Here is a 23,876-nt window from a genome sequence, read left to right on the forward strand (position 1 = left end):
ACCTCTTTGTTGGTTTACGATTAAAACCTTCATTTATCTCTTTCAATCTGTATCATTAAGTGTGTGTTTTCCCTAATATTTTTTTATTAGAATGCTGGGACGAGAATGAGGCCCAACGATGACATCCCGACCAGGTCGGCACCCCAACGAAGAGCTCCAAACAACCCGAAACGAACCAAAAAATGAAAAAATACAAAGAGAGAAACAATTAAAGGAAACGAACGTGCGCTACATTATAGAGATCATCAAAAATAAAGGATTGACAGAATGACGGTGCAGAGTGCCACCACGTCAAATTAGCAGCCATAGTGCCGAACTTCGCGAGGCGATCCGCAGCCTGGTTTCCTTCGCGGTAGATGTGCGAGATTCTGAAGTTCATAAGAGCGCACCGTGCCTTCGCTAGAAGCCACTCCTGTCTGAGCTGCCACGGCACCCCCCCCTTCCCTTCCGGTGAACAGGCCAACCACGTATGACGAGTCTGATTCAACCCATAGGTTGTGCCACTCCCTCTCCCATGCCGAATCAATTGCAAAAAGAACTGCCCGAAGCTCAGCAATATGCGCAAAAGGACTGTCAACGCGGAATGCGAAGCAACCTCTAGCAAACCCTCTCGTATTGCGGAAGATACCCTCAGCACCTTCATGACCAGACGATCCCAATGTCGAACCGTCTGTATTTACCTTAACCCACCCGGCTGGCGGCGGCACCCATCTCACAATCCTGTAATCCGGTTCCGGCGGTGGTCGTGTGCGCTGCTGAACAGTAGAAAAACCGTAGCTGTCGCCTGCAGATTCAGCGATGTGCGCGATCAGGCGGGTTACCAAACTTTGGATTGAAGGAAGCTCACTTTCAAAGATTGCTTTCACTATAAGAAAAATGACTATTAATATGTAAAATTTAATAAAGGTATAAAATACACTTATTAAAAGTATATTGCTCATACATATAATAAGACTAAATATCCTCACTATATTATTAGTAAGCAAACTTTTTTTTTATTAAATTTGACTAAAATTTCCCCTTATTAATTCACTCTAAACTAAAAATTTTTTATTTTTATTTCCTTAATAAAATTAAAATCACTTAATAATTATATTAGTAATAAAAAAACCCCTTGTTAAAACATTTTCATTTTACCGCCCATCTACTTATTAGGTTTCCCCCTCAAAATTTCGTTTCCCTCTTTTTTCTTCCAAAATTCCAGATGAAAACTCGAATAGAAAGACGTTTCCCTCTTCAAATTCGGTTTCCCCCAAATTCTCCCAAATTTCAAACCAAAATTAAAATTGTTTCCTCTCAGAATTTCTCGACCTGTTTGCTCAATTTATTCACCTGCGCGAGCTACTTTCTATCACTGATTCACCACTGCGAGCTCGTCTGAACACCGACTACTGCTCAACCCAGACCACGATATCAGCTCTGATGGCCATCCCTTGAAGCAGGTACTTCTTGAACACTTCCACTTGCTTGAGTGCGTTTGAACATCCAAATTTGTTGTTTATCTTAGAAATTAGAAAGAGTATCTCCTTTACTCCCTCATATTGATTCCTCTAGTGTTTCTCTTGCTCTTGGTTTGCTTGATGAATTTAGGGTTTTCAGTTATCCTCAAATTAATTTTGGTCATGAAGTTGTTTAATTTCGTTTTTTTATATGTTTATTCTTGAAGTTCTAAAGTCTTTCCATCAGCTCTGTTGAAAAACCCCTTTTTGTTGTCGGTATATTCAGTTTTGTGTTTGTGGGTTCTATGTTTTTGGTTTCTTTTGTTTCTATTCATAAACCCTCTAGCATTGTTATAGGATAGGTCTTATCCAATGTTCAGTTTTCTTGTCAATTGAAGAAATATAATATACTGAGTTGTTTTAGGTTCAGTTTAAGAGGTTGCAATGAAGGAAATCACATTCCTAGTGGTGGGGTTGTTACATAAATCCCAAAAATTCAAGGTGGCTTGCTTAGAGTCCTGAAGGTAAGCAATCATGTTCTGCTTTTCATCCAAATTGGTATGGTTACATGCATTAAAAATGAAGAATCAAAGATCTCTAGTTAGTGGTAGTTTTCGTCCTTAAATTTTACAGTAATAGAAATATACATGGTTCCTTGTTAGTTGTCAGGTCCAATGAACCAGGACCTTAATAGAACTTTCTGTATCCCAAGTTAGTCTAACAATAATATTTGATATAGAAGAAACACAGATTTTATGTCTGAATGAGGATAGGAGGTTATTGAAGTTGAGTGCCCAAATGATCAAACATCAAAACCCACTTCAGATTTTTCATTCAAACATTGTACAGAAATTAAAGGTCTCAAACTTGGAGCCAGACCATTTGAACTTCTAAACGTCATCTCTTATCCACAATCCCAAAATCCCCAATACCCTTTTCCTTTTCCTTCAACTACAACTTTTTTGCCTACAAATTTCACCATTTTAGCCGGCCATGCTTGGTATACTCTGTATTAGTCTTTATTTTTGAATTTGAGTCTATGAAAGTGGTTGTGGATAGAATATGACCAGCATAGATACCTTTAGGAGAAGTGAATAAGAAGATCATTAGAGATTTAAGTGGTTCTGATCAGGGCCGACTCGGGACTACTTGAGGCCCTATGCGAAATATAAAATATGGGCCCTTATATACAAAAAAAAAAAAAACTATAAAAATAAATAGATGTATTTAAATATAATATCATCCTCTCTTTTTTCGGAAGGATACCTTAGAACTTTTATAAATACATGAAAAAATATATATATTTATATACATGAAATTACAAATTTAATATTCATCTAAAAATTGCTCTAGCCGGTTGAGATGCAAAATCACTAATTAAACTTTTATATTCAATATCCTTTAATGTTTCATTTTCAATAGACAATAAAGCTAATCCATTGAGTGGGGACTCTTTTATCCTTCCAAAAATAAAATATGGCAATATTTTGTACTTTCCAAAAACTGACAATTTTTTTTTTTACTTAAAATCTTATATGTGTAGCAAATTTATCCCAGCTCTCTTTTTGTACCAATTAACCAAACTAACCTATATATTACTATAATAATATATATGAGGCCCTAATTTTTAGGGGGGCCTAGGCAATTGTCTATGTTGCCTAAAAGCTCGGCCGGCCCTGTTGGTATTGATTTGTTTATAAAATAACCTTTTGAACTAATTAAAAGAAATAACATTAATAAAAAAATGTAAAGTTTTAAACAATTGATTTGTTTATAAATAAGTGGAGGACTAGGATTTTGGATCACTTGGCCATCTCATGTGGACAATTATGCAAACATTGCATGTAAATTAACATAAGACATGTGATTTTTCTCAATAAAAGTGGTAACTTTAGCCGAAAACCACTAAATCTACTTTAACTATAATTAGGTCGATGCTCGAGTATCAAAACTCCATAATTATAATTAAAAGCTATAAGAACTATGAAAAGATCGTAGGGGTAGTAGAGGATTCCCTACCTGATTCTACGTCTCGATAGGCTTTTTCTCGCTCACCTTCTTTCACTTTCCGCAATTGTCACCACACATCGGCCATTTCTAACTCATACGTGGCTTTTAGGTCATCCATCTCTTTTTCCATGGCAGCTAAATTATGGGCGAACCTACTTCCTCAGCCATGAGTTGGTATTGAGAGTCTAATGGGTGGGGCCCTGCATGCTGATCAACTTCTTCATCATTGTTTCGGTGAAAATTCAAGTGAACTCGACTAGATTGAGCCATTGAATATTCTGATAAATGGTGGATAATCGAAGTCTATATTCACCACACTAATGATATCTTCTTACCTGAACTCTGTCACGTGCCAAGACGATGTTGATGATCCAACGTCCTGTTGGTTCCTACAAGATAATATGCAGGTTGGACGGGGCAAATTTGAGGCTAACTATTTGGGATAAAAGGCCAAATTTGACACTAACTATTAGGTGAACTGTAAATTTAACTCTAACATACGAAATGATCCAAATTTAAGCCTAATGTTTATAGGCCAAGATAAATATTAGCTTTATGTTACCGAGAAAATTTGAAAATAATGGTTTGAGTGTTTTTTAATTATCTTGTCGGACCTTCCAAACTCAATTAAGTCTAAGATATTTAATGTGTTACTAAAAATATATTAAAATACTAACAACCAAGTCTCGCTCAAACATGTTAACACGATTTTTTATAAGGTGACTAAATTTTTTATTGTGTTATTAATATAATTACAAACAACAACAAAATTATGAAACTGCTTCAATTTATCATAAAACTTGTTTGGAATTTATAATATGATAATTAAATAATAGTCAAACTATAGCCTTTTCAAATTTTTAATATAATAATGCTAAAATTGATCTTGTTTGGAAACGTTGGGATTAAAATTGAACTATTTCATGTGTTAAGGCTAAATTTGCACTTTTAAAACAAATGTTAGAGTCAAATTTCATCATTATCTATTTTTTTTAATTAAACCTAATTGTTGATGTAGGGAACATATAAAAATCTATTAAATTAAATAAAAATGTAATTATTAAATTTTAAAATATATAAACAAAATGATTCCTCCACGTTAACCCTAACGGATAAAAGTTAATCACAAATATACCATGCCAGATCTCATATATAAATAAAACGATTGATGAACATAAACCCTAGACTCCCAAATCTCATATATCTGGAGCAACTTTCCACCAACATTGCCTCCTTTTATTAAGAAAGTTTCTTTTATTCTCTATCCCACTCATCAAATAAACAATAGCTTTCACTTATAGAAGAGTGGTTGCTCTGCATGCGCTTTTTCAGGAAATGTATGTATACTCTCTCTCATTAGTTGTATAGATGTTAATTTGATGCGATTCAAAACTTTGCCTACAAATTCCTTTCACTGATTTTTAATTTCTTTTTCTAATCTATTGAAAGCTCCTCATTTTAATATATGTGTATAGCTTTCCAATTGAAACTTTGAGCAGCACCATTAAGTTTATACATATAATGATTTGTGGAATTTGTTCTTTTGCCTTTTGAAGTTTCCGAACCTACATATATTATTTGTATCCTTGCTTATGCAGGATATGGCTATTGAGTTATTTTTTTTAAATCAAAACCAAAGGAGAAATCCAAATAGTTCTACCTTTCAATGTTTAAGAAATAAAAAAAATAATCAAAAATATGTAGAATGATAGTGAAAAATGTGAATCCATCTAGAAAACACATGATTCTAACTTAGTATATATTGTGCAGGAAATATGACATTGAAGAAGCATGAAGAAAATCCATATCAATATATGAGTAATTCAACAGATCTTGAGAAACACGAAAAAGAAAAAATATATTCTAGCACTGATTGCAGAGTTAATGTGGCGAGCGAAAACCATCATTTCTTACAGCAAAGATGATAAGAGGCTTCAAGTAAGTTGAGGTTTTGAATTAATAATTTATTTTTATATTAACATGTCCATCTTACAATTAAATTTGCATTATTTAAAAAGTTTATGTTTCCGAACAATTAGTTTGATTGATTGGTTCATTGTGTTATTAAGTTGTATAATCAAATGCCTTTGTAAAATGTTACATATTTATTTTGAGAAGCTCATCTGTGGTCCTTGTTTTATATTGATATTTTGGTTTTGCTGGTTAATTTTTTTTTGTTGCTTAAACTGTTTAAACTTGATGAAACCCATATTGTACGCCATGCGTGAGTTTCTATGATTAGTTCAATTAGTTTTGATCTTATTCTCTTGACTAGATTATGATTGTTCAACTTGTCATCAATTAGTTTTAGCCTTATCTTTAACTTCTCATCAATTAGTTTTGGCCTTATCAGTCAACTTAATTTTCTTATGGTCATATGTAATTCATACTATTTCAACTTGAGATTTATTGTATTTAGGCTAATTCATCAAAATTTGTCAATCTGAGAGCCCAAATATACAATTAAGTAATTGTGATATTTTAATTATGCTATAAGTGGGTTTAAATTGGGTTAATTGTTATTTTTGTTATTAGTATTGGTTTTTTTAGATGTGATAGTGATATTTTAATTATGTGATAAATGGGTGTAACAATATGATTCTCAGTGATTGTTATTGATATGAAGTTTAGTATTTATACAGAATACAGTTCACTCTGTAGTGAACTACTATAGTCAACAACTGAACCTATATTATAGGCTAGAGATAAATAACAGAATGATACAGATAAATGATAACTAAATACATAGTCTAATACACTCCCTTAGTCGAAAGGTTCGGAGGGCGAACGTTGAGACTATTTCGAAAATCTTCGAACAGTGTTGACGGTAGACCTTTGGTAAAGATGACAGCGATTTGATAACGAGATGACACGTGAAGAACACAAACTTCTCCTTTGGCTACTCGTTCTCGGTCAAAGTGAATATCCATTTCCACTACTAATTGAAGAAAATACACCCGATCGATTCTCCTCTAAATTCTGTTCTAACACGTTTTCCTCCAAATACTGCCGAAACTTAAAAACTCTTCGGTTAGGACTTAGATCTATGCATACGGATGCTATGTTTTAAATTTCGAGTGATTCGGACGGTCGAATCTCCGTAAATCAAAGAAACGGTAGAGAAACGGTTCAGGAACGATAAGAAAAGACCAAGAGGCAAAGAAAGAGAAAACAAAGTTGATGATGATCACGATGATCATCTGTTTTCAATTAGAATATCTATCCAAAACTGGAGAAAATCCAGTTTGATCCTCCATCTTTATATAATCTTTTAAAAATTATCCTAACTTTTAATTTACACATAAAAACATCAAATTAACTCCAAACTTTTTCCATAACACCAAATTAACTTCACACACCTAATAATTATAATATCTATTACTATCAAGGTATAAATATATCAAAGAATTGTTAGAAATTGACATCTTAGGGTTTATACAGGTATTTTGTAAATTGAGTTTTTTCATGATTTTGCTTTTTATTGTGAAATTACGGTTCAAATGAAGCTATTGACTATGCTTCTATGTGAATTTCAGATTTTACTTGATTATGTTGATTTAAGGCTTAATTTGGTTGATTTACATATATACATATATGTTTTTGGTTTCAATATATATCTATATTGAACAAAATGAATTTGATGATTTCTTACGAATTGTTTTTGGATTGAGAAATCTGTTGCGGTTATTGTTGTTATTATTTTGGATTGAAGTCCAAATATGATTTTTATGATACAAAAGGGCTAATTGAAGCCAAATGATTTATGGTTATGAAATAGTTTGGAATTTGATTGTGAAAGGAAATTTGAGCACGTTATGATTTTATGATTTTATATCCATCGAGAGTTATGTGGATCGGTGGTTTTATATTTAAAGACCATGTTCAGTGAGGGACATGGCCTGTGTACACAGTGTGAAGACCTATTAGGTATGGCAGCGAAGTGTTGGCTAAGACCATATGGGATAGGAAATGTTAAGAGACGTCTCGATTATATACACTACAACAAATGAGCACTTGTGCCACGAATCATGCCACGAGAATGTAAAATTCGTGGCATATTTTTAGTTAGCCACGGGAAAAATGGATTCCACCATAAACTTTTGATCACTTGATGTATTTATGCCACGGTTAAGTTTATTCCGTGGCAAACATATATTTGTGCCACGAATCTTGCCACGGTATTTTTTTTTTTGTGTGGCTGAACTTGTTTATACCACGGGAAAAGTTTAAGCGTGGCATAAACTTACTAATGCCATAGGTAATTTATTTGGTGGCAAACAATAATTTATTATGTAGCAAAATTTTCACTTACTATTCTCACTATTTTATTTAATAATACATTCAATTTCACTTAAATTTTCCGCTCACTATTTCTTCATGGCTTAATACATAATTAGCTCCCTGAATTTGTCCATAATAGTAGATTGGCTCCCTGAACTTTGCAAGTGTCTCACCAGCTTCCTAAACTTGCTTATTTCGTACTACCAGCTCCCTAAACTTGTCCATAAAAATTGATTAGCTCCCTCAACTTTGCAAGTGTCTCACCAGCTCCCTAAACTTGCTTATTATGTAACAACTAAATACAAAAACCATAATATTAACTCAGACTCAGGTGGAAAAATACCCCTAACGTTTTGGGTCAGGAGTAATTTTAACCCTAACGTTTGAAATGGTGTAATTTTACCCCTAATGTTGGAAGCCAATAGTATATTTACCTCTAACATTGATAAATTGGGTTAATTTGAGAAATAATTCATCAAACTGTCTTTTCGGTCATGAATCTTTCCATATACACTTCACACATGCGTTATTTTATCAGTAACAAATCACAAATATATGTTGGGATGTGAAAAAAAATACTGACTTTTGTACGAATTTGCCAAAAAAATTCAAAAAATTCACCAGATTTATAAATTTGCTCTTGGCTACTAATGTTAGGGGTAAAATTGCACCATTTTAGACGTAAGAGGTATTTTTGCACCTGGTGAGACACTTGTAAAGTTGAGGGAGCCAATCTACTATTATGGACAAGTTTAGGGAGCTGGTGATGTATTAGGCCTTTTCTTCATTTCACCTCTTTTTCACGAGTTTTTTTTGCCTCTTTCCCTTCCCCCCAATTTTTTTGCCCAATATTTCAAGGTTACAGATTTAGACTTTCCCCAAATTTTCTCTTTACGCCAAATTCAGACCTAGGGTTCTCCATTGCTTCACCTAATCCAGAAATTCGCACCATCGCCAACAGTCTGATCCACCTCCTCCCCTTCAACGGCTTATGCCATTCACCACCATACCGCCACTCCATTTCATCGTTTATATCCTCCAGATTTCTCTCTATCCTACTTCATTTTTTCTCCTCTACCTTTTTAGATCTGGCCACCAGAATGGAAAAACGAATCTCCAACTCGATTTGTTCTCTCCTCTACCTTGCCTCCTCTGCTACTTCTACAGTGCTGCTCCCTGTACCACCGCTGCTTTAGCTCAGGTATCTTTTATGTTTTAGTTTCCGTGATGGATTATACTTTATCCGGCTCTTCATTATAGCCTCCTATTTGTTTAACTATCTAATTGTCAATTTAAAACCTTACATTCCGTAGAATAGGCATAGTTTCATGGTTGAAATGCTGATTGTAGTTTTAGTATTAATTTCTATAATGTGGTAAATCAAACTATAATCTATGATCAATTGTAAAGACTTGTTTTGCTTATTTTGCCTTACGAGGGTAGTTGCTTTATATACTGGTGAAGTTAAGTGTTATTATGAGACTCCATGAATTGTGATTAATGTTGGCAAATTTTCAAAAACTGCAATTAATTTAAAGTGTGTTTCAATTCGACAGTTATAAATGGAATAAGGATAAATTAGACTTGTACTAATTGATTCATAAATGGAATGAGGATAAACAACTTATTGAGGATGCAAAACCCAATAGGTGTTGGAGTTTGCTGATAAACATTACACAGTAGTAGCCTACATTCAGTGGATCGCCCTTTTTAGTGTGATGTGAATGGTTACCAGGTAATAACACTAACCCATAGCCGTTATATGACTATCATAATGAAGAACATCACTGATTTAGTAATAAAAAATTTACAGGATAAGTTGCTCTATGGAGAAGTATGGTTGCACAAGGCCTCACACCGGTGCCAATACAGAGAATACATAATTAAGAACGAGGTCATGTTGCATGCTGGAGATACCATCAATGAGTTTGTCTGGGATAACAAGCATGCTGAAATTAATGTCCTCATTTCCAAGGTATATCTAAGTTAAATATCCTAATCAACACCTTAATTATTGGCTTATGATTAGTTTGAAGTATTTGCTGCTTAATTAGATCTTAATTGATTGTATGATGTAATAATATGATGTTACTTTATGTGTGGTTGCTTATTAAACCAATTTGTCTTTGTCCTGTCGTGGGTGCTCCTCCTTCCTGATGTCTTGTTGTGACTTTTTCTTAGTCTGCAAATTTTATAAAGTGAAAAACCTAGGTGTCTCACATGGTGAGGAGTAAGTGGATAACTGGGGCATGTTGAGTGGCTCCTACATAATGTTGGACCAGGCTCCCAGATGCGAGCGAGGCAAGAGCGAGGGTGAATACACTGATTCGGCATATTGCCTAGAAAAAGCCATACCTCTTCATAATTTTTTGTTTTGACTCTAGCCTCTAATTTTAGCAGTTTTAGCTCTAGTTGGCTGAGTGGCTGGAATTTTAGCCAAAGTATAAAATTAACAAACCCTAGGTTGAAATTTTTTCCATACATTTTAAATTTAATAAAAACTTCTTACTTTGACAACTTTAGCATTATTTGTGCTTTTAGCAAAACTAATGCAAATTGAATTTGAACAGCAATGTATCGGGAAAATTTTCATAAAAAGTCACTTACTTCTGTCATTTTTACAAATTACAAAACAATAATATATATTGAAAACTTAAGTAATCATTTTCTTTTCAATAATATAAGAAGTTATTAGAATTGGAAAAAAAAAAGTTCCCCTTAGTTTTTGTTATTTAAAAGTCGTAGATAAAAAAAATTAGAAGTACTATATGAATAAAAAAATATTATTTTGTCAAATTTTACCCTTTGGCTAAAATTATAACAAATTGGCCAGTTTAGGCTAACCTTCTATTTTACAGTGAAAGAACCTTTTGCCCTAGGAACTTGCCAAATAGCAAAAAGAAAAAAAAATTGTGAAAAATCATGAAAAAGAGGATTCTAGTCTTTAGGGCCTCCTTTTTTTTTTCCTTTTCCAATTTGTCAATTTTCTAAAATTGCAACTAATTGGAAAATCAGGCTTTAGTCATCAAATTTAAATCTTTTTGTCTGGATTATTTTATTAGGCCTTCAAAAATTGAAAGATTTGACTAGTATATTATCATATGGGTATGGATAGCATATAAACAAGAGATAAAGTTTAGTAAAGTGAGATGAAAAGAATCAGAGTTGTGGTTACTGTTTCGTTGACATAGAATACTGTAGCAAATGATCACAAGAAAAAGTAGATATAGAGTAAGAAAAAAGTCACATAAGGTGTGGAATCCTTCAAAACTCAAGCCAAACTAGATATGAAGCAGCACAGACCAAAATGATTTCTGGTTTGCAAGTGGATATATACCGAGGGTTGACTGCTTTCTAAGGGGCAGAATAAAAAGGAAGCATTTTCTTCTGTGCAGATTCCCAAGTTTTGTACAGATGCTTTCTATGTTGCACGGACACTCCTCTTTAGTAGCATTTTTGCGTTTCATGTCCGTGTTCATTTCATGTCTGTTTCATGTCCAATAGCAGATTGATTATAAATCAGCCTACTCTGCCTCAAAATAAGCAATTCCTTATTCTTAATTTTGTTAATTTTGTATAGCATTTTGTTTAGAGACACTCTGAAAGGTTGTTTCTTTTAACTTTTGCTTCAATATTTGTTGGTTTGAGGTGGATCAATCTTTTTCTTGGGCAATTTAAGTTGGAACTTATTTACACTCTGAATTAATACATCCATAAACACAAAAATTTCATTTCATTTCATTCTGTTTTCCTTCACAATTCGGATTGGTGTATGTCATACTCATGTTAAATAATAATTATGTCAAATAAGTCGTCTTATTTGTGTCATTATGCACTTCAATGCTCTATTTGTTTTCATAATATAGTGAAAATTGTTCTTTGACTCATAATGGTTGCTCAATTTGTGTCATCCATACTGAATGACAAGTAAGTTCTGTGATTGATTGAATGATTATTGCTTCTGTTTTCCCTTTGCTCAATAGTTTTGACTTCTAACAGAATACCTTTTACAATCAGGTGTTAATATGTGAAAACCTTTGCAATCAGAACCATAGTGAACCTATTAATGGAAGAGCATAGTCTCCGTCCCCTTTGACCTTGGATGCTCACTTGGAGTTGCGACGGAGCTCACGAACTTGACGGGCCCTATTTGGTGCGTCTTTCGTCTCTTCCTTTTATTCTTTTTATTGGATGATTTGTGGAATATTCAAACAGGTTTTCATCCGAAGCACCTTTGCTGCATTGGCATGTTTGGTTTTATGGATATGGAAGATGTTATTTGCCTTTGGAGTATGATTAAGGTAGTTTCTGTGCATTACTATTGAGATTCCTATTACAATGACTTTGCTTCTTAATTTCTATGGAACACAAGTTCCTAAAGGATTCATATGTGCTTGGTCCTTTTTTTAGTTTCACCTTTTATTTCTCTAACTAATGTCTATTGTGGATCTGGTATAATGTCAAGTAACCATTTAATCCAAAAGCCAAAGAAAAGGGCAAAAAAGAACATACATTTACATGAAAAGATAATTGATATTAAGAAATAAGATGCGGTGGATCTAAATCATTATAGAACTTTTCTATTTCTGGTTGTTTTATATGTTATTGGGCTTATGCCTTGACAGTATTGTAATCAATTGTTTCTTAATGGTATTAGCAAAACATGTTTCCAATTCTGTTTACAGAACTAGTTCCAGATGTCGGAATACATAGTTTGATTTATACATTTTTGTGTGCATGTAATGTTGCAGGAATTTGACACCACATATGGTCCAGCATGGCTTTGCGTAGTGGAAACAAGCTTTGGTTTTTATGTTACTCATTCAATAGGAGGCTTCTTGTATTTCTCAATTGACAAGGTTTACATCTTACTCTTTAGGACTGCTTTTGAGCCTTTGGATCAATGTTTATCCTTGCATTTCTATGTTATTGTTGTCGTTCATGTTCATGTTGTTTTTTACTTTAAAATTATAGAGTGCACGTAGGATTTTGTTAGTTGAGGAAACAAACTCTGTAGTTGAGCTAGCTGACTTCTAGGATTTTATATGAGTCGTTTTTGTTGAGGTAGCTAACCTTTTCATTTATTTGGAATTAAAATATACTCTAATCTAGTGTAATATCTGTGGTTAAATTTAACTAGTCAGCCTGTAAGTGATTTGGTTGCATCTGCAGTTATTGAATTGCGTTCGTAATATTAATATATATAAATATTGTCTTAACTTTGATTGTTGATTTTGTAATAGTTGGTGAATTAAACCATTTGGTTTCTTCAACTACGAGTGGGGTAACTCCAATCTTTGGAAGCTTGCTGCGAATCTCATTTTTTCTTATGATTTCTTCTATTATTATTTGTATGGTACTGATGTGGAAAAATTTATATTGGATACTTTTGATAGATTTCTTTTCCTGTTGGGATTTTTATTGGATGGATCTAGAAAGATTCATGTTTAATTAATAAATATTATTTTTGACAAGATTGGTTGAAATTTGAGTCTTTGTTCACTTTTATATTGATTTTAATGAGCTTCCTCCATTCAAAAGATCATATAATAATAATAATAAATTAAAAATAAATTACCACTGATTATGTTTGCCACGATGATGCTCGTGGCTAGGAAATCTTTACAGCCACAATGAATCTATTTTTGCCACAGTTATGCTTGTGGCTAAACAAGATTTCTAGCCATAATTATTTTACTTTTGCCACGGTTTTGCTCGTGGCTATGTTGGGTTGATTGCCACGGGTTGCTATTACTCGCCAGATGTATTTTATTCTTACCACAAGTTTATCCGTGGCAAAATGATGTGATTAGCCACGGACGTTCCCGTGGCATAAGAACTCATTTATGCCATGACCATTATATTTCCGTGGCAACTAGTTAGCCACGATCACTTGTGCCACGGAAGAATTTCTGTGGCTATGTAGTGTAGCCATAGAAATTTTAAACTTGTGCCACGATTTTAACTGTGGCACAAGTGCTCATTTGTTGTAGTGATATGTGGTTATGTATTGATACTTAAGGGGAGAAACTCGAGGATGGATTCAATGTTTTAAGCTCATTTGGATTATGTTTTCGGTTATGATTGATTTTGATTTAAGGTTTTACATTTGATTAAATCCCTTTCTAAATGTATATATGTAGCTATGTTAAGTAAAGTTGGTTTTTATAGCTGATAGTTTCTTACTGAGATTTTTGTCTCACGTTTTTTAAATGTTTTAATGTTTTTAGGTGATAAAGTACAGGATATAGAGAAGGTTACCGACCGATTAGGTGAGGTTTGGAGGTTGGCTGCTTATTGTTAGAATTATGGTTAAAACTTTGGTAGTTCAATTGTAATATAATATGATATTATGATATTGGAATAAATTGGAGACTCCTAGGTGTTGATTATAATCTTTCTATTTCACGCCCGATGCCGATTGAGGTCGTCTAGGGTCGGGTGTGACAGGTACTGAACCGGGTTGCCTGTTAGATACACTGCGCTGACATTGTCACAATACACTATTGAAGATTTCTGAATCTGACAGCCAAGTTCTAAAAGTAGATTGCGTATCCAGCATGTCTCAGACACGACGTTGGCAACACCGCGATATTCGGCCTCCACGCTGGAACGGGACATTGTTGGCTGTCTTTTTACTGGCCAAGAGATTAGATTGTACCCTAGGAATACACAGTAGCCTGATGTTGATCGACGAGTATCGGGACAGCCTGCCCAATCGGCATCCGTGTATGAAATCAATTGGTTGGGAGAAGATGCTAGGAGTGTGAGGCCAAAATCAAGAGTGCCCTGAACATACCTGAGGATGCGTTTAAGGGCAACCATGTGTGTAGTTTTGGGGTTGTGCATGAACAGGAATATCTGTTGAACCGCGTATGAAATATCAGGTCCGGTAAGGGTGAGATATTGAAGTGCACCAGCCAATCGTCTGTATTCGGTGAGGTCATGGTAAGCAGAACCAGAAGAGATACTGAGCTTTTGCTTGGTGTCAACCGGAGTGGTAGCCGAATTGCACGAGCTGAGTCCGACTTTTTCAATTATTTCGGAAGCATACTTCCGCTGAGATAGGAATGGAGAGCCAGGAGAGTGAGTCACTGATATGCCTAAAAAATAATGCAGAGGGCCCAAGTCTTTCATTGCAAATTCGGAGCTTAATTGGGACATTACGGAAGCCTAAAGTGTGTCAGAAGAGGTTATTAGCACTATATCATCGACATACATAAGGATGTATGCCGTGTCAGAGCCTTGCCTGTAGACAAATAATGAGCTGTCAGAGATGCTATTTGTGAAACCGATTTTGATGACAAATTAGCAAACCGATGATACCAGGCCTGAGGAGCCTACTTGAGGCTGTACAATGATTTCTGTAGCAGACAGACATGATCAGGATACCTGGAATCCCGAAACCCCAATGGGTGATGCATGTAAACTATTTCATTAAGATCCCCATGCAAGAAGGCATTTTTGACGTCTAATTACAGAATTTTCCAATTTTTAGACAAAACTATGTTGAGGACAGTACGAATAGTAGCTGGTTTAACCACAGGGCTAAATGTTTCACCACAATCAACTCTTGCCAACTGTCCGGACCCATTTCCAACCAATCTTGCTTTATATCGCTCAAAGGAGCCATCTGATATCGTTTTGTGCCTGAAAATCCACCAACTACGAATAATATTAGCACATTTCAGACGGGGTACAAGTACCCACGTCTTATTTTCAATAAGAGACTCAAATTCATCAGTCATGGCTTGTATCCAGTTTGGATCACTTAATGCAAGCGAAGGTGTTTTTGGAATCAGAGATATGGTAGGTTGTGTTAGAGTGGAGAGATATAGCATTCGACGGGGTTTGTGTATTCCATGTTGGGCCCTTCTGGTCATTTTATGAGTATTAGGAACTTGTAATTGAGGAATGGGGCAGAAGTAGCAGAAGGTGTTTGTGATGCATTAGAGGAGGATATGGAAGACGATACTAACTCGGAGGATTGCGTTTGCACTGTGCTCGCAGATGAAGATGCGGATGGACTGAGATTATGTGACGAGACGGGAGACGACGCGGACGGGCTATTTAGACTCGATGGGACAGCAGACGACATGAACGGACTGACTCGACTTGACTTAGGGGTAGATGACGCGGACGAAGTGCTTGGACTGGATGGAGCGACAGGTAACATGGACGACGCTACTGAGTTCGACGCGACAGATAAGGGTGACGCGATGGACTCGAGGCTGACGACTGATGAATGGGGAGTAGGAGTTCGAAAGTGGACAGCGGGTAGTAAATTACTGTCCGACTCGGTAGGAATTTATGGGGGAGAAGCGCAATTGAGAGGCGCGGTGGAAAACGGAAATGTCGATTCGTCAAAAACGACATGGCGGGAGATGATTAACTTATTCCTAGACATGTCCAGACACTTATATCCTCGATGATTAGGTGGATAGCCTAAGAATACACATGGATAAGAGCGAGAGTCGAGGTTATTTCGTGTTTGGGATGGAATTAGAGGGAAGCAAAGGCATCCGAAGATGCGCAAGGGAGAATAGGTAGGTTCCTGATTATACAAAATTTTTGTAGGTGATTGATATCCTAGAACTTTGTGAGGATATATATTTAGAAGATAAGTCGCTAATTCGAGAGCATGTTGCCAGAATTTAAGAGGAATGGAGGCATGATGCATTACTGTTCGAATCATATTATTAATAGTGCGAATGGTGCGTTCTGATTTGCCATTTTAAGGTGAGGTGTATGGACATGAGAAACGAAATTGCATTCCATTAGTTTGACAAAATTGTTTAAAGGAATTATTATTGAATTCACCCCATTGTCACACTGAAAAACCTTAATTTCTCTTTCAAATTGAGTTCGAACATATGACCCAAAAATAAGAAAAGCTGAATAGACTTGTGATTTGTGGGCTAACAGAAAGGTCCATAGAAAATTGGTGTAAGAATCTAGAAATAATACATAAAAACGATGACTACCCGAGCTAAGAACGAGTGATGTCTAGATATCACTATGAATTAAATCGAATGGCATACAAGCAAAATTGTTGGAGGACTGAAAAGGTAATTTTACTTCTTTTCCATTAGTACATGAAGAACAAACAGCAACATCCTTAACTTTATTACAAGAAATCAAATTTTTATTGAGCAGGGCGTTCAAAACAGGAAGCCCTGGATGTCCTAATCTATTATGCCAAACGGCGGAAGATAAAACAGTAAAAACATAATGAGACGACAATGAATTGTGGGAGCTAGAGGTGACTGGATATAGGGCACCGGCACTTTTACATCTCATGATAATAGTGCCCGTCTGTAAATCCTTCACAGAAAACCCCAAAGGATCAAATTCCACAGAACTTGGTTATCTTTAGTAAATTGACGGACGGAAATAAGATTTTTGATAAGGTGAGGTGCATGCAAAACATTGGTTAACTTTAAAAGGTGATGATTAGAAGCTAAATATGCATTACCAGATCCATAAACAGGCATACAATGACCATTACCAACAATTATATTTTCATTGAGGCTCGAATTAAAATAAGAGGTGAGTGTACCTTTGTCGGCTGTCATGTGTGAAGTAGCTCCAGTGTCCATGTTCCATTGATCAGAAGGTGGAGCAAGTGTCATGGTGTGCATAGCTTCTGCAATATCGGTAGGCACATACGATAGTGATTCCATATGAAGGTGTTCTTGCTGCATGTGAGGATGAGGTCCTAAAATACCAGATTGTGATGGATGTCGCCCTGATGTAGGATAAGGGCATGGAGGAGTTGCCCATTGTTGCGGTGGTGCCCAAGGGTAGGTATATCCCCAAGGAGGAAGGGTAGCAGGGCGATAATGTGGTGGCTAAGACGACCAGTAGTGGTGTCGACCGCCTCTGCCGCGATAGGAATGGCCACTATGTCTGCCGCCGCGGTAAGAGGAGGAGCCGCGATATTGCACGAGTCGGGATGACGAGTGGTGCGATGGCACAACAGCAGCGTCAACAGACGATACAGTCAATGCAACGGGTTCAGATGTAGGAGGATTCTTGCGGGCACGAGCTGTTTCCTTTAGAATAAGCATGGATCGAGCTTTCTAAAAAGAGGGAAGAGGATCCCCATGTCCAATTTGAGTACCAACGGTATCATATGCCTCAGTCAAACCAGATATAAGCTGTAACACCATCTGATCATTGGTAACCGGACAATCCACATTTGATAATTGATCACACAGGGATTTGAGGTGCTGACAGTAGGCGGAGATGTCAGAATAGTCACTAAGCTTGGTTTTGGAGAACTCTTATTGGAGAAAGAGAGCTCGGGAATTTTTGTTGTCTGAGAAAATCTTTTGTAGACGACTCCAGGTCTTGGTGGCTGTGGAGCCGGCTTCAATAATAGTATGTAGAAGGTCGAAGGAGATGGTGCTATAGATCCATTAAAGAACAACGGCATCAACCAGAGATCAAGGTTGGATTGTTGGAGAGTATTGGCGGAAGGGTTTGTGGGTGATGGAGGAAATATATGGTCCAGGACCTAGAATGCCTTGGCATGGAGCTTGAATAGAGCAGCCCAAGTAGGATAATGCCCTTTTTCGATGTCGATGGTTATTTTTATAAAGGTAGATATGTTGGAGACAGTGAGGGAAGGATGGTGATTAGGGTTTGTGCCTGTGTTATTCATGTACGAGTTTGTGTTGGGCGGGGTACCGGTTGTGGAATTTTGTTTGGTGCTCATGATTTGCGATGGGAAGAGGGAGGTGGTGTTTCGGTTTTTCTGGATCGGTAGAAGAAGGTGGCCGGAATCAGTAACGGCGACGGTGGCGGCCGTATATGGGAGGAGGAAGGTGGTGTCTGGGTGAAGGTGGGAAAGAAAGAGGGAAGATTAGGGTTAGAGTTAGGTCTCTGATACCATGTAACAATATGATTCTCAGTGATTGTTATTGATATGAAGTTTAGTATTTATACAGAATACAGTTCACTCTGCAGTGAATGACTATAGTCAACAACTGAACCTATATTTTAGGCTAGAGATAAATAACAGAATGATACAGATAAATGATAACTAAATACATATTCTAATAGTGGGTTTAAATTGATTAGGATAATAAGTATGGAAACATAGGATTTGATGACTGAGAAACATATATGATGGACGACGTTTGGTTGCTTGTTTAAGATTTAAAATTCCGAATTTTAACGGTAGCCTATTAGTTTAATTGGTTAAAGATCTAAGGTTATTTGATTAAATTGTTAAACTTGATGAAATAAAGTAAATACTTTCAAACCAATTCCAGCATGGGAATTTCTACACTTTCTTCTCCTCAAGTAATATCATCATTGAGATAAATGAAATATTTATATGGCTTCAACAGGCAGTGCATCATCATCATCTGTCATGGTCATCATCATAATCATCTGAAACAGTGCTAGAATCAGCAGCACACAAATTTGCAGCATAGCTGGTATTATTATCTGTTGACTGCGGCGGGACTTGATTAGTTAGCAGTTTCTCAAAAGGCATGCCCTTTGATTGAGAATCTTGCAACAACAGCTTTATACTGTATGCTAAGGCATTTCCTAGTGGTTAGGGTGAGATTGAAAAATAATAAACTATGTATCAACTGCGTGCGCTTGGGACCTTGGTGTTGTTACATTCCATTGACCTCCAATATCTAAAGCATGTTTGCCTTTTGAGGCGGCTACCTAGACCCATATGGTTGTGTTAAAGGATGTTTCGCCAGCAGCCCCGTTTGATAAATTAATGGGTTGGAGTACAATAGGGACCAAATTGCCTCTCGAGATCCCCAGGAGAACTTTCAGTTACCACTAGAGGCACCTGTTTACCTCTGGAGCTGCATGAACAGTTCCATTTCCTTCCGCGGATGGATAATTATTGCCATCAACCAGAGCATAATTTACCTTTGAAGACTGTAGACTTTTGTAGACTTTTGGGCAGAATTACCTTCTTTATTTTTTCAGTTTCTTTAAAATGGCTTGGCATTAATGAATATTGGGCATTTTGGAGTACATGCACATTTATAGAATTAGTATTTACAAGTAAGAAATGTTCACAAACCATTTCCAACAGTTTTATCAAAGAGAAATCACGAATTTGGTATTTACCACGGCATTCATCTTCCACTTCTCCCAATTAGATTTTGACTTTGAAAGCTGCAATTCAGAGAAATCTTTCGAAGATGAAGTCATATCAAAATTCTTTTGAAGAAGAAATCCTTATATATTTGAAGTAATCTCTTTTGTCATCTGAATTATGTCCATTTGAAGAATTCTGCTCAGGTGAAGAACCAATATAAACCATATCAAAATCAGATTTGCAGGAAGAATACGACGTTCAACATATAAGAATTCATAACTTCAATATATAAGAATCAAGAATTTCTCTTTTTTCCATTGTCTTTGTTCATATGGCTTTAAGCAACTTATTTACTTATAGAAATACTAAAAGTAACTTCCAAACATTCTAAAACACTTTAAATTAATTACTAAAATCTATCTCAACTGATTGCTCCATTTGTTAGTCTCTTAATGTAAACAAATCAGTAGAGAAGGAAAACCTAAATTGACTAATCTTTTAAAACTAAATTGTGTTACTATTTAAAAACATGCAGCAGCCAAAATATGATCACTTACTGCAGCTTCAACATTTGCAGGAAGCTCTTGGTTAGGACCCAAAAGCATTGATATGATACTCAAACCTATGCTTTCAACCTACATAGTAAAATGTATGCATCTGTAAACAATGGCTACCGCCAAACAAATCGATAGTAGTTGGTTATGCTCAATAACTAGGATCTGAATGGATAGACCATTAGTAGATCATTTCACTGCCCACGAGGAAAATCTGCAATCTTCTTGGGATGAAAACTATCGCTATCTATATTATGAGCAATCTACCCTCAATCACCACAAACCTAAATATGGTAACAACTCATAATCTACAACACCCTGTTATGTCGGAATCAAAGATGAGCAAAATGATTTTCAAAGTTAATGCAGTCAAAATAAGTCCCAATTGAAGAAGAAGTTGGTATTAATGAATTGGAAAAATTGGAAACTGTTTATGAACGTTTTTTGCTTGTAAATACTAATTCTATAAATGTGTATGTACTCCAAATTGCCGGAAATTCCTTAATCCAAAGACATTTTAAAGAAATTGAATAAATGAAGAAGGTAAATCTGCCTAAAAGTCTATAGTCTTCAAAGTTAGACAACAGGAGGATGTGAAGCCAAACAAATATCCCACTTATCTTGATGATATTAGTGGAGGATAATGCAACAACAACAACAAAGCCTTAGTCCCAAAATGACTCTGAGTCGGCTAACATGAACCATCATATTAAACCGTGAAATCAATCTGACATAAATTCTCTCCCTCCACTCTGTCCTATCCACTTCCATATTTTCCTCAATCCCCAATAAACTCATATCACTCTCAATCACTCTCTTCCAAGTTTTCTTAGGTCTTCCTCTATCCCTCACCGTTACATCCATTTGCCACTCTTCAGTCCTCCTAACCGACACATCAAGCGCTCTCCTCTTACATGCGGCCAAACGACATTAGTCGGTTTTCCCTCATTTTATTCTCAAACTGAATAAATGAAGAAGGTAACTCTGCCTGTGACGGTCAATTGGTGGCATTTACAGCCGGTCCCGAGCCTGGAAAAATGAGGAGGGTTGCGGTAGGTTTGTGGCGGCCAGCCTAAAACAACGTAAAACTTAGCCACATCTTATGACATGAACCAAAATATTACTCGAGGAGAATAAGGTGTAAAAAATCCGAGAATTTCCTTCGAGCAAAGGAATTATGGAGCCTAGTAGAAGACGGAATAACAGAGATTCCAACAGGAAGAGAGCCATCAGAAGCAGAGACTAAAGTTATTGCAGAACAGCAATTGAAAGAAAAGAAGGTGAAGAATTATCTCTATCAAGCCATTGACAGAGAAATTATGGAAACCATTCTGAACGATGATACATCCAAGCAGATTTGGGACTCGATGAAGCAGAAATTTAAAGGGTCAACAAGGGTTAAAAGAGCATAACTTCAAACCCTAAAAACTGAATTCGAAATTCTGAAGATGAAAGAAGGGGAAAGTGTCAATGCCTATTTTGGAAGAACACTCTCAATTGCCAAGAGGATGAAATCATGTGGTGAAAGTCTCAAAGAAGCTGATATCACAGGAAAGATTCTTCGATCCTTAGTTCCAAAATTCAACTACGTGGTATGTTCAATTGAAGAATCAAATAATGTTGATGTTTTAACTGTGGATGAACTCCAAAGCAGCCTTTTAATTCACGAACAAATGATGAAAGGATCTGTAGAAGAAGATCAAGTATTGAAAGTTACACATGAAGACCGAAGTGGACAAGGCAGAGGAACGTTTAGAGGTCGAGGAAGAGGCAGAGTTCGATCGTTCTTTGACAAATCTGCTATTGAATGCTATAAATGTCACAATTTGGGACATTTTCAGTATGAATGTCAAAATTCAGAGAAACGGGCTCACTATGCCGAGATCGATGATGAAGTTGAGATGTTGTTAATGGCGCAAGTTGATCTCAAACAAGACAAAAGGAAATGGATCTGGTTTCTTGATTCTGGATGTTCGAACCACATGTTAGGAAACAAAGAGTGGTTCACACGACTTGATGAAGTTTTTAAGCATTCTGTTAACTTGGGAATGATTCCAAGCTGATGGTGATGGGGAAAGGGAGTATCAAGCTCGAAGTTGGAGGCCAAATCCAAATTGTGAGTGATGTTTTTTATATACCTGAATTGCGTAATAACTTGCTAAGTATAGGTCAATTACAAGAACGAGGAATCACCATTCTTATCAAACATGGAGTGTGCAAGTTATATCATCCGACCCGTGGTGTTATAATGAAAAGCGAAATGACAGCAAACAAAATGTTTGTAGTTATTGCAAACATTCTCATGAAATCACCTTCTTGCTTCAACGCACAAATTGAAGAATCGAGTGAAATTTGACATCAAATATTTGGGCATCTGAGCTATAAAAATCTAGCATTGTTGCACAAGAAAGAGATGGTTCGAGGGCTGCCAAACATCAAAACCCCAACAAAAAAATATACAAGTTGCATGATGGGAAAACAACACAGGGTAGCCATTTCAAAGAAGAGTAATTGGAGAGCCACAAAGAAATTACAGCTCATACACTCAGACATTTGCGGTCTTATTTCGCCTGCCTGCTACAGTCAAAAGAGGTACATATTAACATTCATAGATGACTTTAGTCGAAAGCTGTGGGTTTATTTTCTGAACGAAAAGAGTGAAGCTTTTGTGACTTTCGAAAATTTCAAAATAATGGTGGAGAAAGAGTGTGGTCTATCAATGTGCAGCTTAAGAACAGATAGAGGAGGAGAATTCAACTCCAAAGAATTTTCAGAATTTTGCAAAACACAAGGCATAAGAAGACAGCTTACTACAGCGTATACGCCTCAGCAAAACGGAGTTGCGGAGCGTAAAAACTGTACAATCCTCAATATGGTGAGATGCTTGATTGAAGAAAAAAAATTCCCAACATGCTTTGGCCAGATGCTGCGAAGTGGACATGTCACATTCTCAATCGGAGTCCCACTGCCTCTATGAAAAATAAAACTCCAGAAGAATATTGGAGCGATTTGAAACCTAACATTGAATATTTCAGGGTCTTTGGCTGCATTGGAAATGTACATGTACCTGATGCTAAGAGATTGAAGTTAGACGCAAAAAGTCAGAAATTAGTCTTGATCGGCTACAGTGTGGAGTCCAAAGGATATAAGCTGATTAATCCTTTCACAAAGAAAGTAACCATCAGCAGAGATGTCATCTTTGAAGAAGATGAAAAATGGGATTGGGCAAAAACAAAAGAGGAGACTACTGATGTACTTGATTGGTGAGAAGAATATGAAGAAGCCCACAATCAAGGAGATGAAAGTGAAGAAGAAGCAGATTTAGATGAAGAAAATACACCAGATGTGGATGAAGACATCACCTCCAATGACGCAGAAAATTCAAGCTCCAACAGTGATGTTCCAAATTCAGCAAGTTCCAGCTCTAACTCACTGAATTCCAGCCCCAACAATACCTCTAATTCATCTTTCTCAATCAGAGAACGAAGAGCTCCTGCCTACTTAGAAGATTAC

The 23,876-nt window shown here is 36.2% G+C and overlaps 1 long non-coding RNA gene across 4 annotated transcripts; it reads left to right on the forward strand.

Annotated features, from left to right (window-relative positions):
- Positions 1 to 8,580: 8,580 nt before the first annotated feature.
- On the forward strand, positions 8,581 to 13,145 carry LOC136232108 (uncharacterized). 4 transcript variants are annotated; one of them, XR_010690306.1, is made up of 7 exons: positions 8,581 to 8,931; positions 9,287 to 9,465; positions 9,544 to 9,705; positions 11,748 to 11,883; positions 11,946 to 12,031; positions 12,482 to 12,589; positions 12,974 to 13,145. It is a non-coding gene; the product is annotated as an uncharacterized lncRNA (long non-coding RNA). The 4 variants fall into 4 exon arrangements; XR_010690307.1 differs by having other exon boundaries at positions 11,960 to 12,031; XR_010690305.1 differs by having other exon boundaries at positions 11,748 to 12,031.
- Positions 13,146 to 23,876: the final 10,731 nt, after the last annotated feature.

Source organism: Euphorbia lathyris, chromosome 6, assembly GCF_963576675.1.
Source record: "Euphorbia lathyris chromosome 6, ddEupLath1.1, whole genome shotgun sequence".
Lineage (NCBI taxonomy): Eukaryota > Viridiplantae > Streptophyta > Magnoliopsida > Malpighiales > Euphorbiaceae > Euphorbia > Euphorbia lathyris.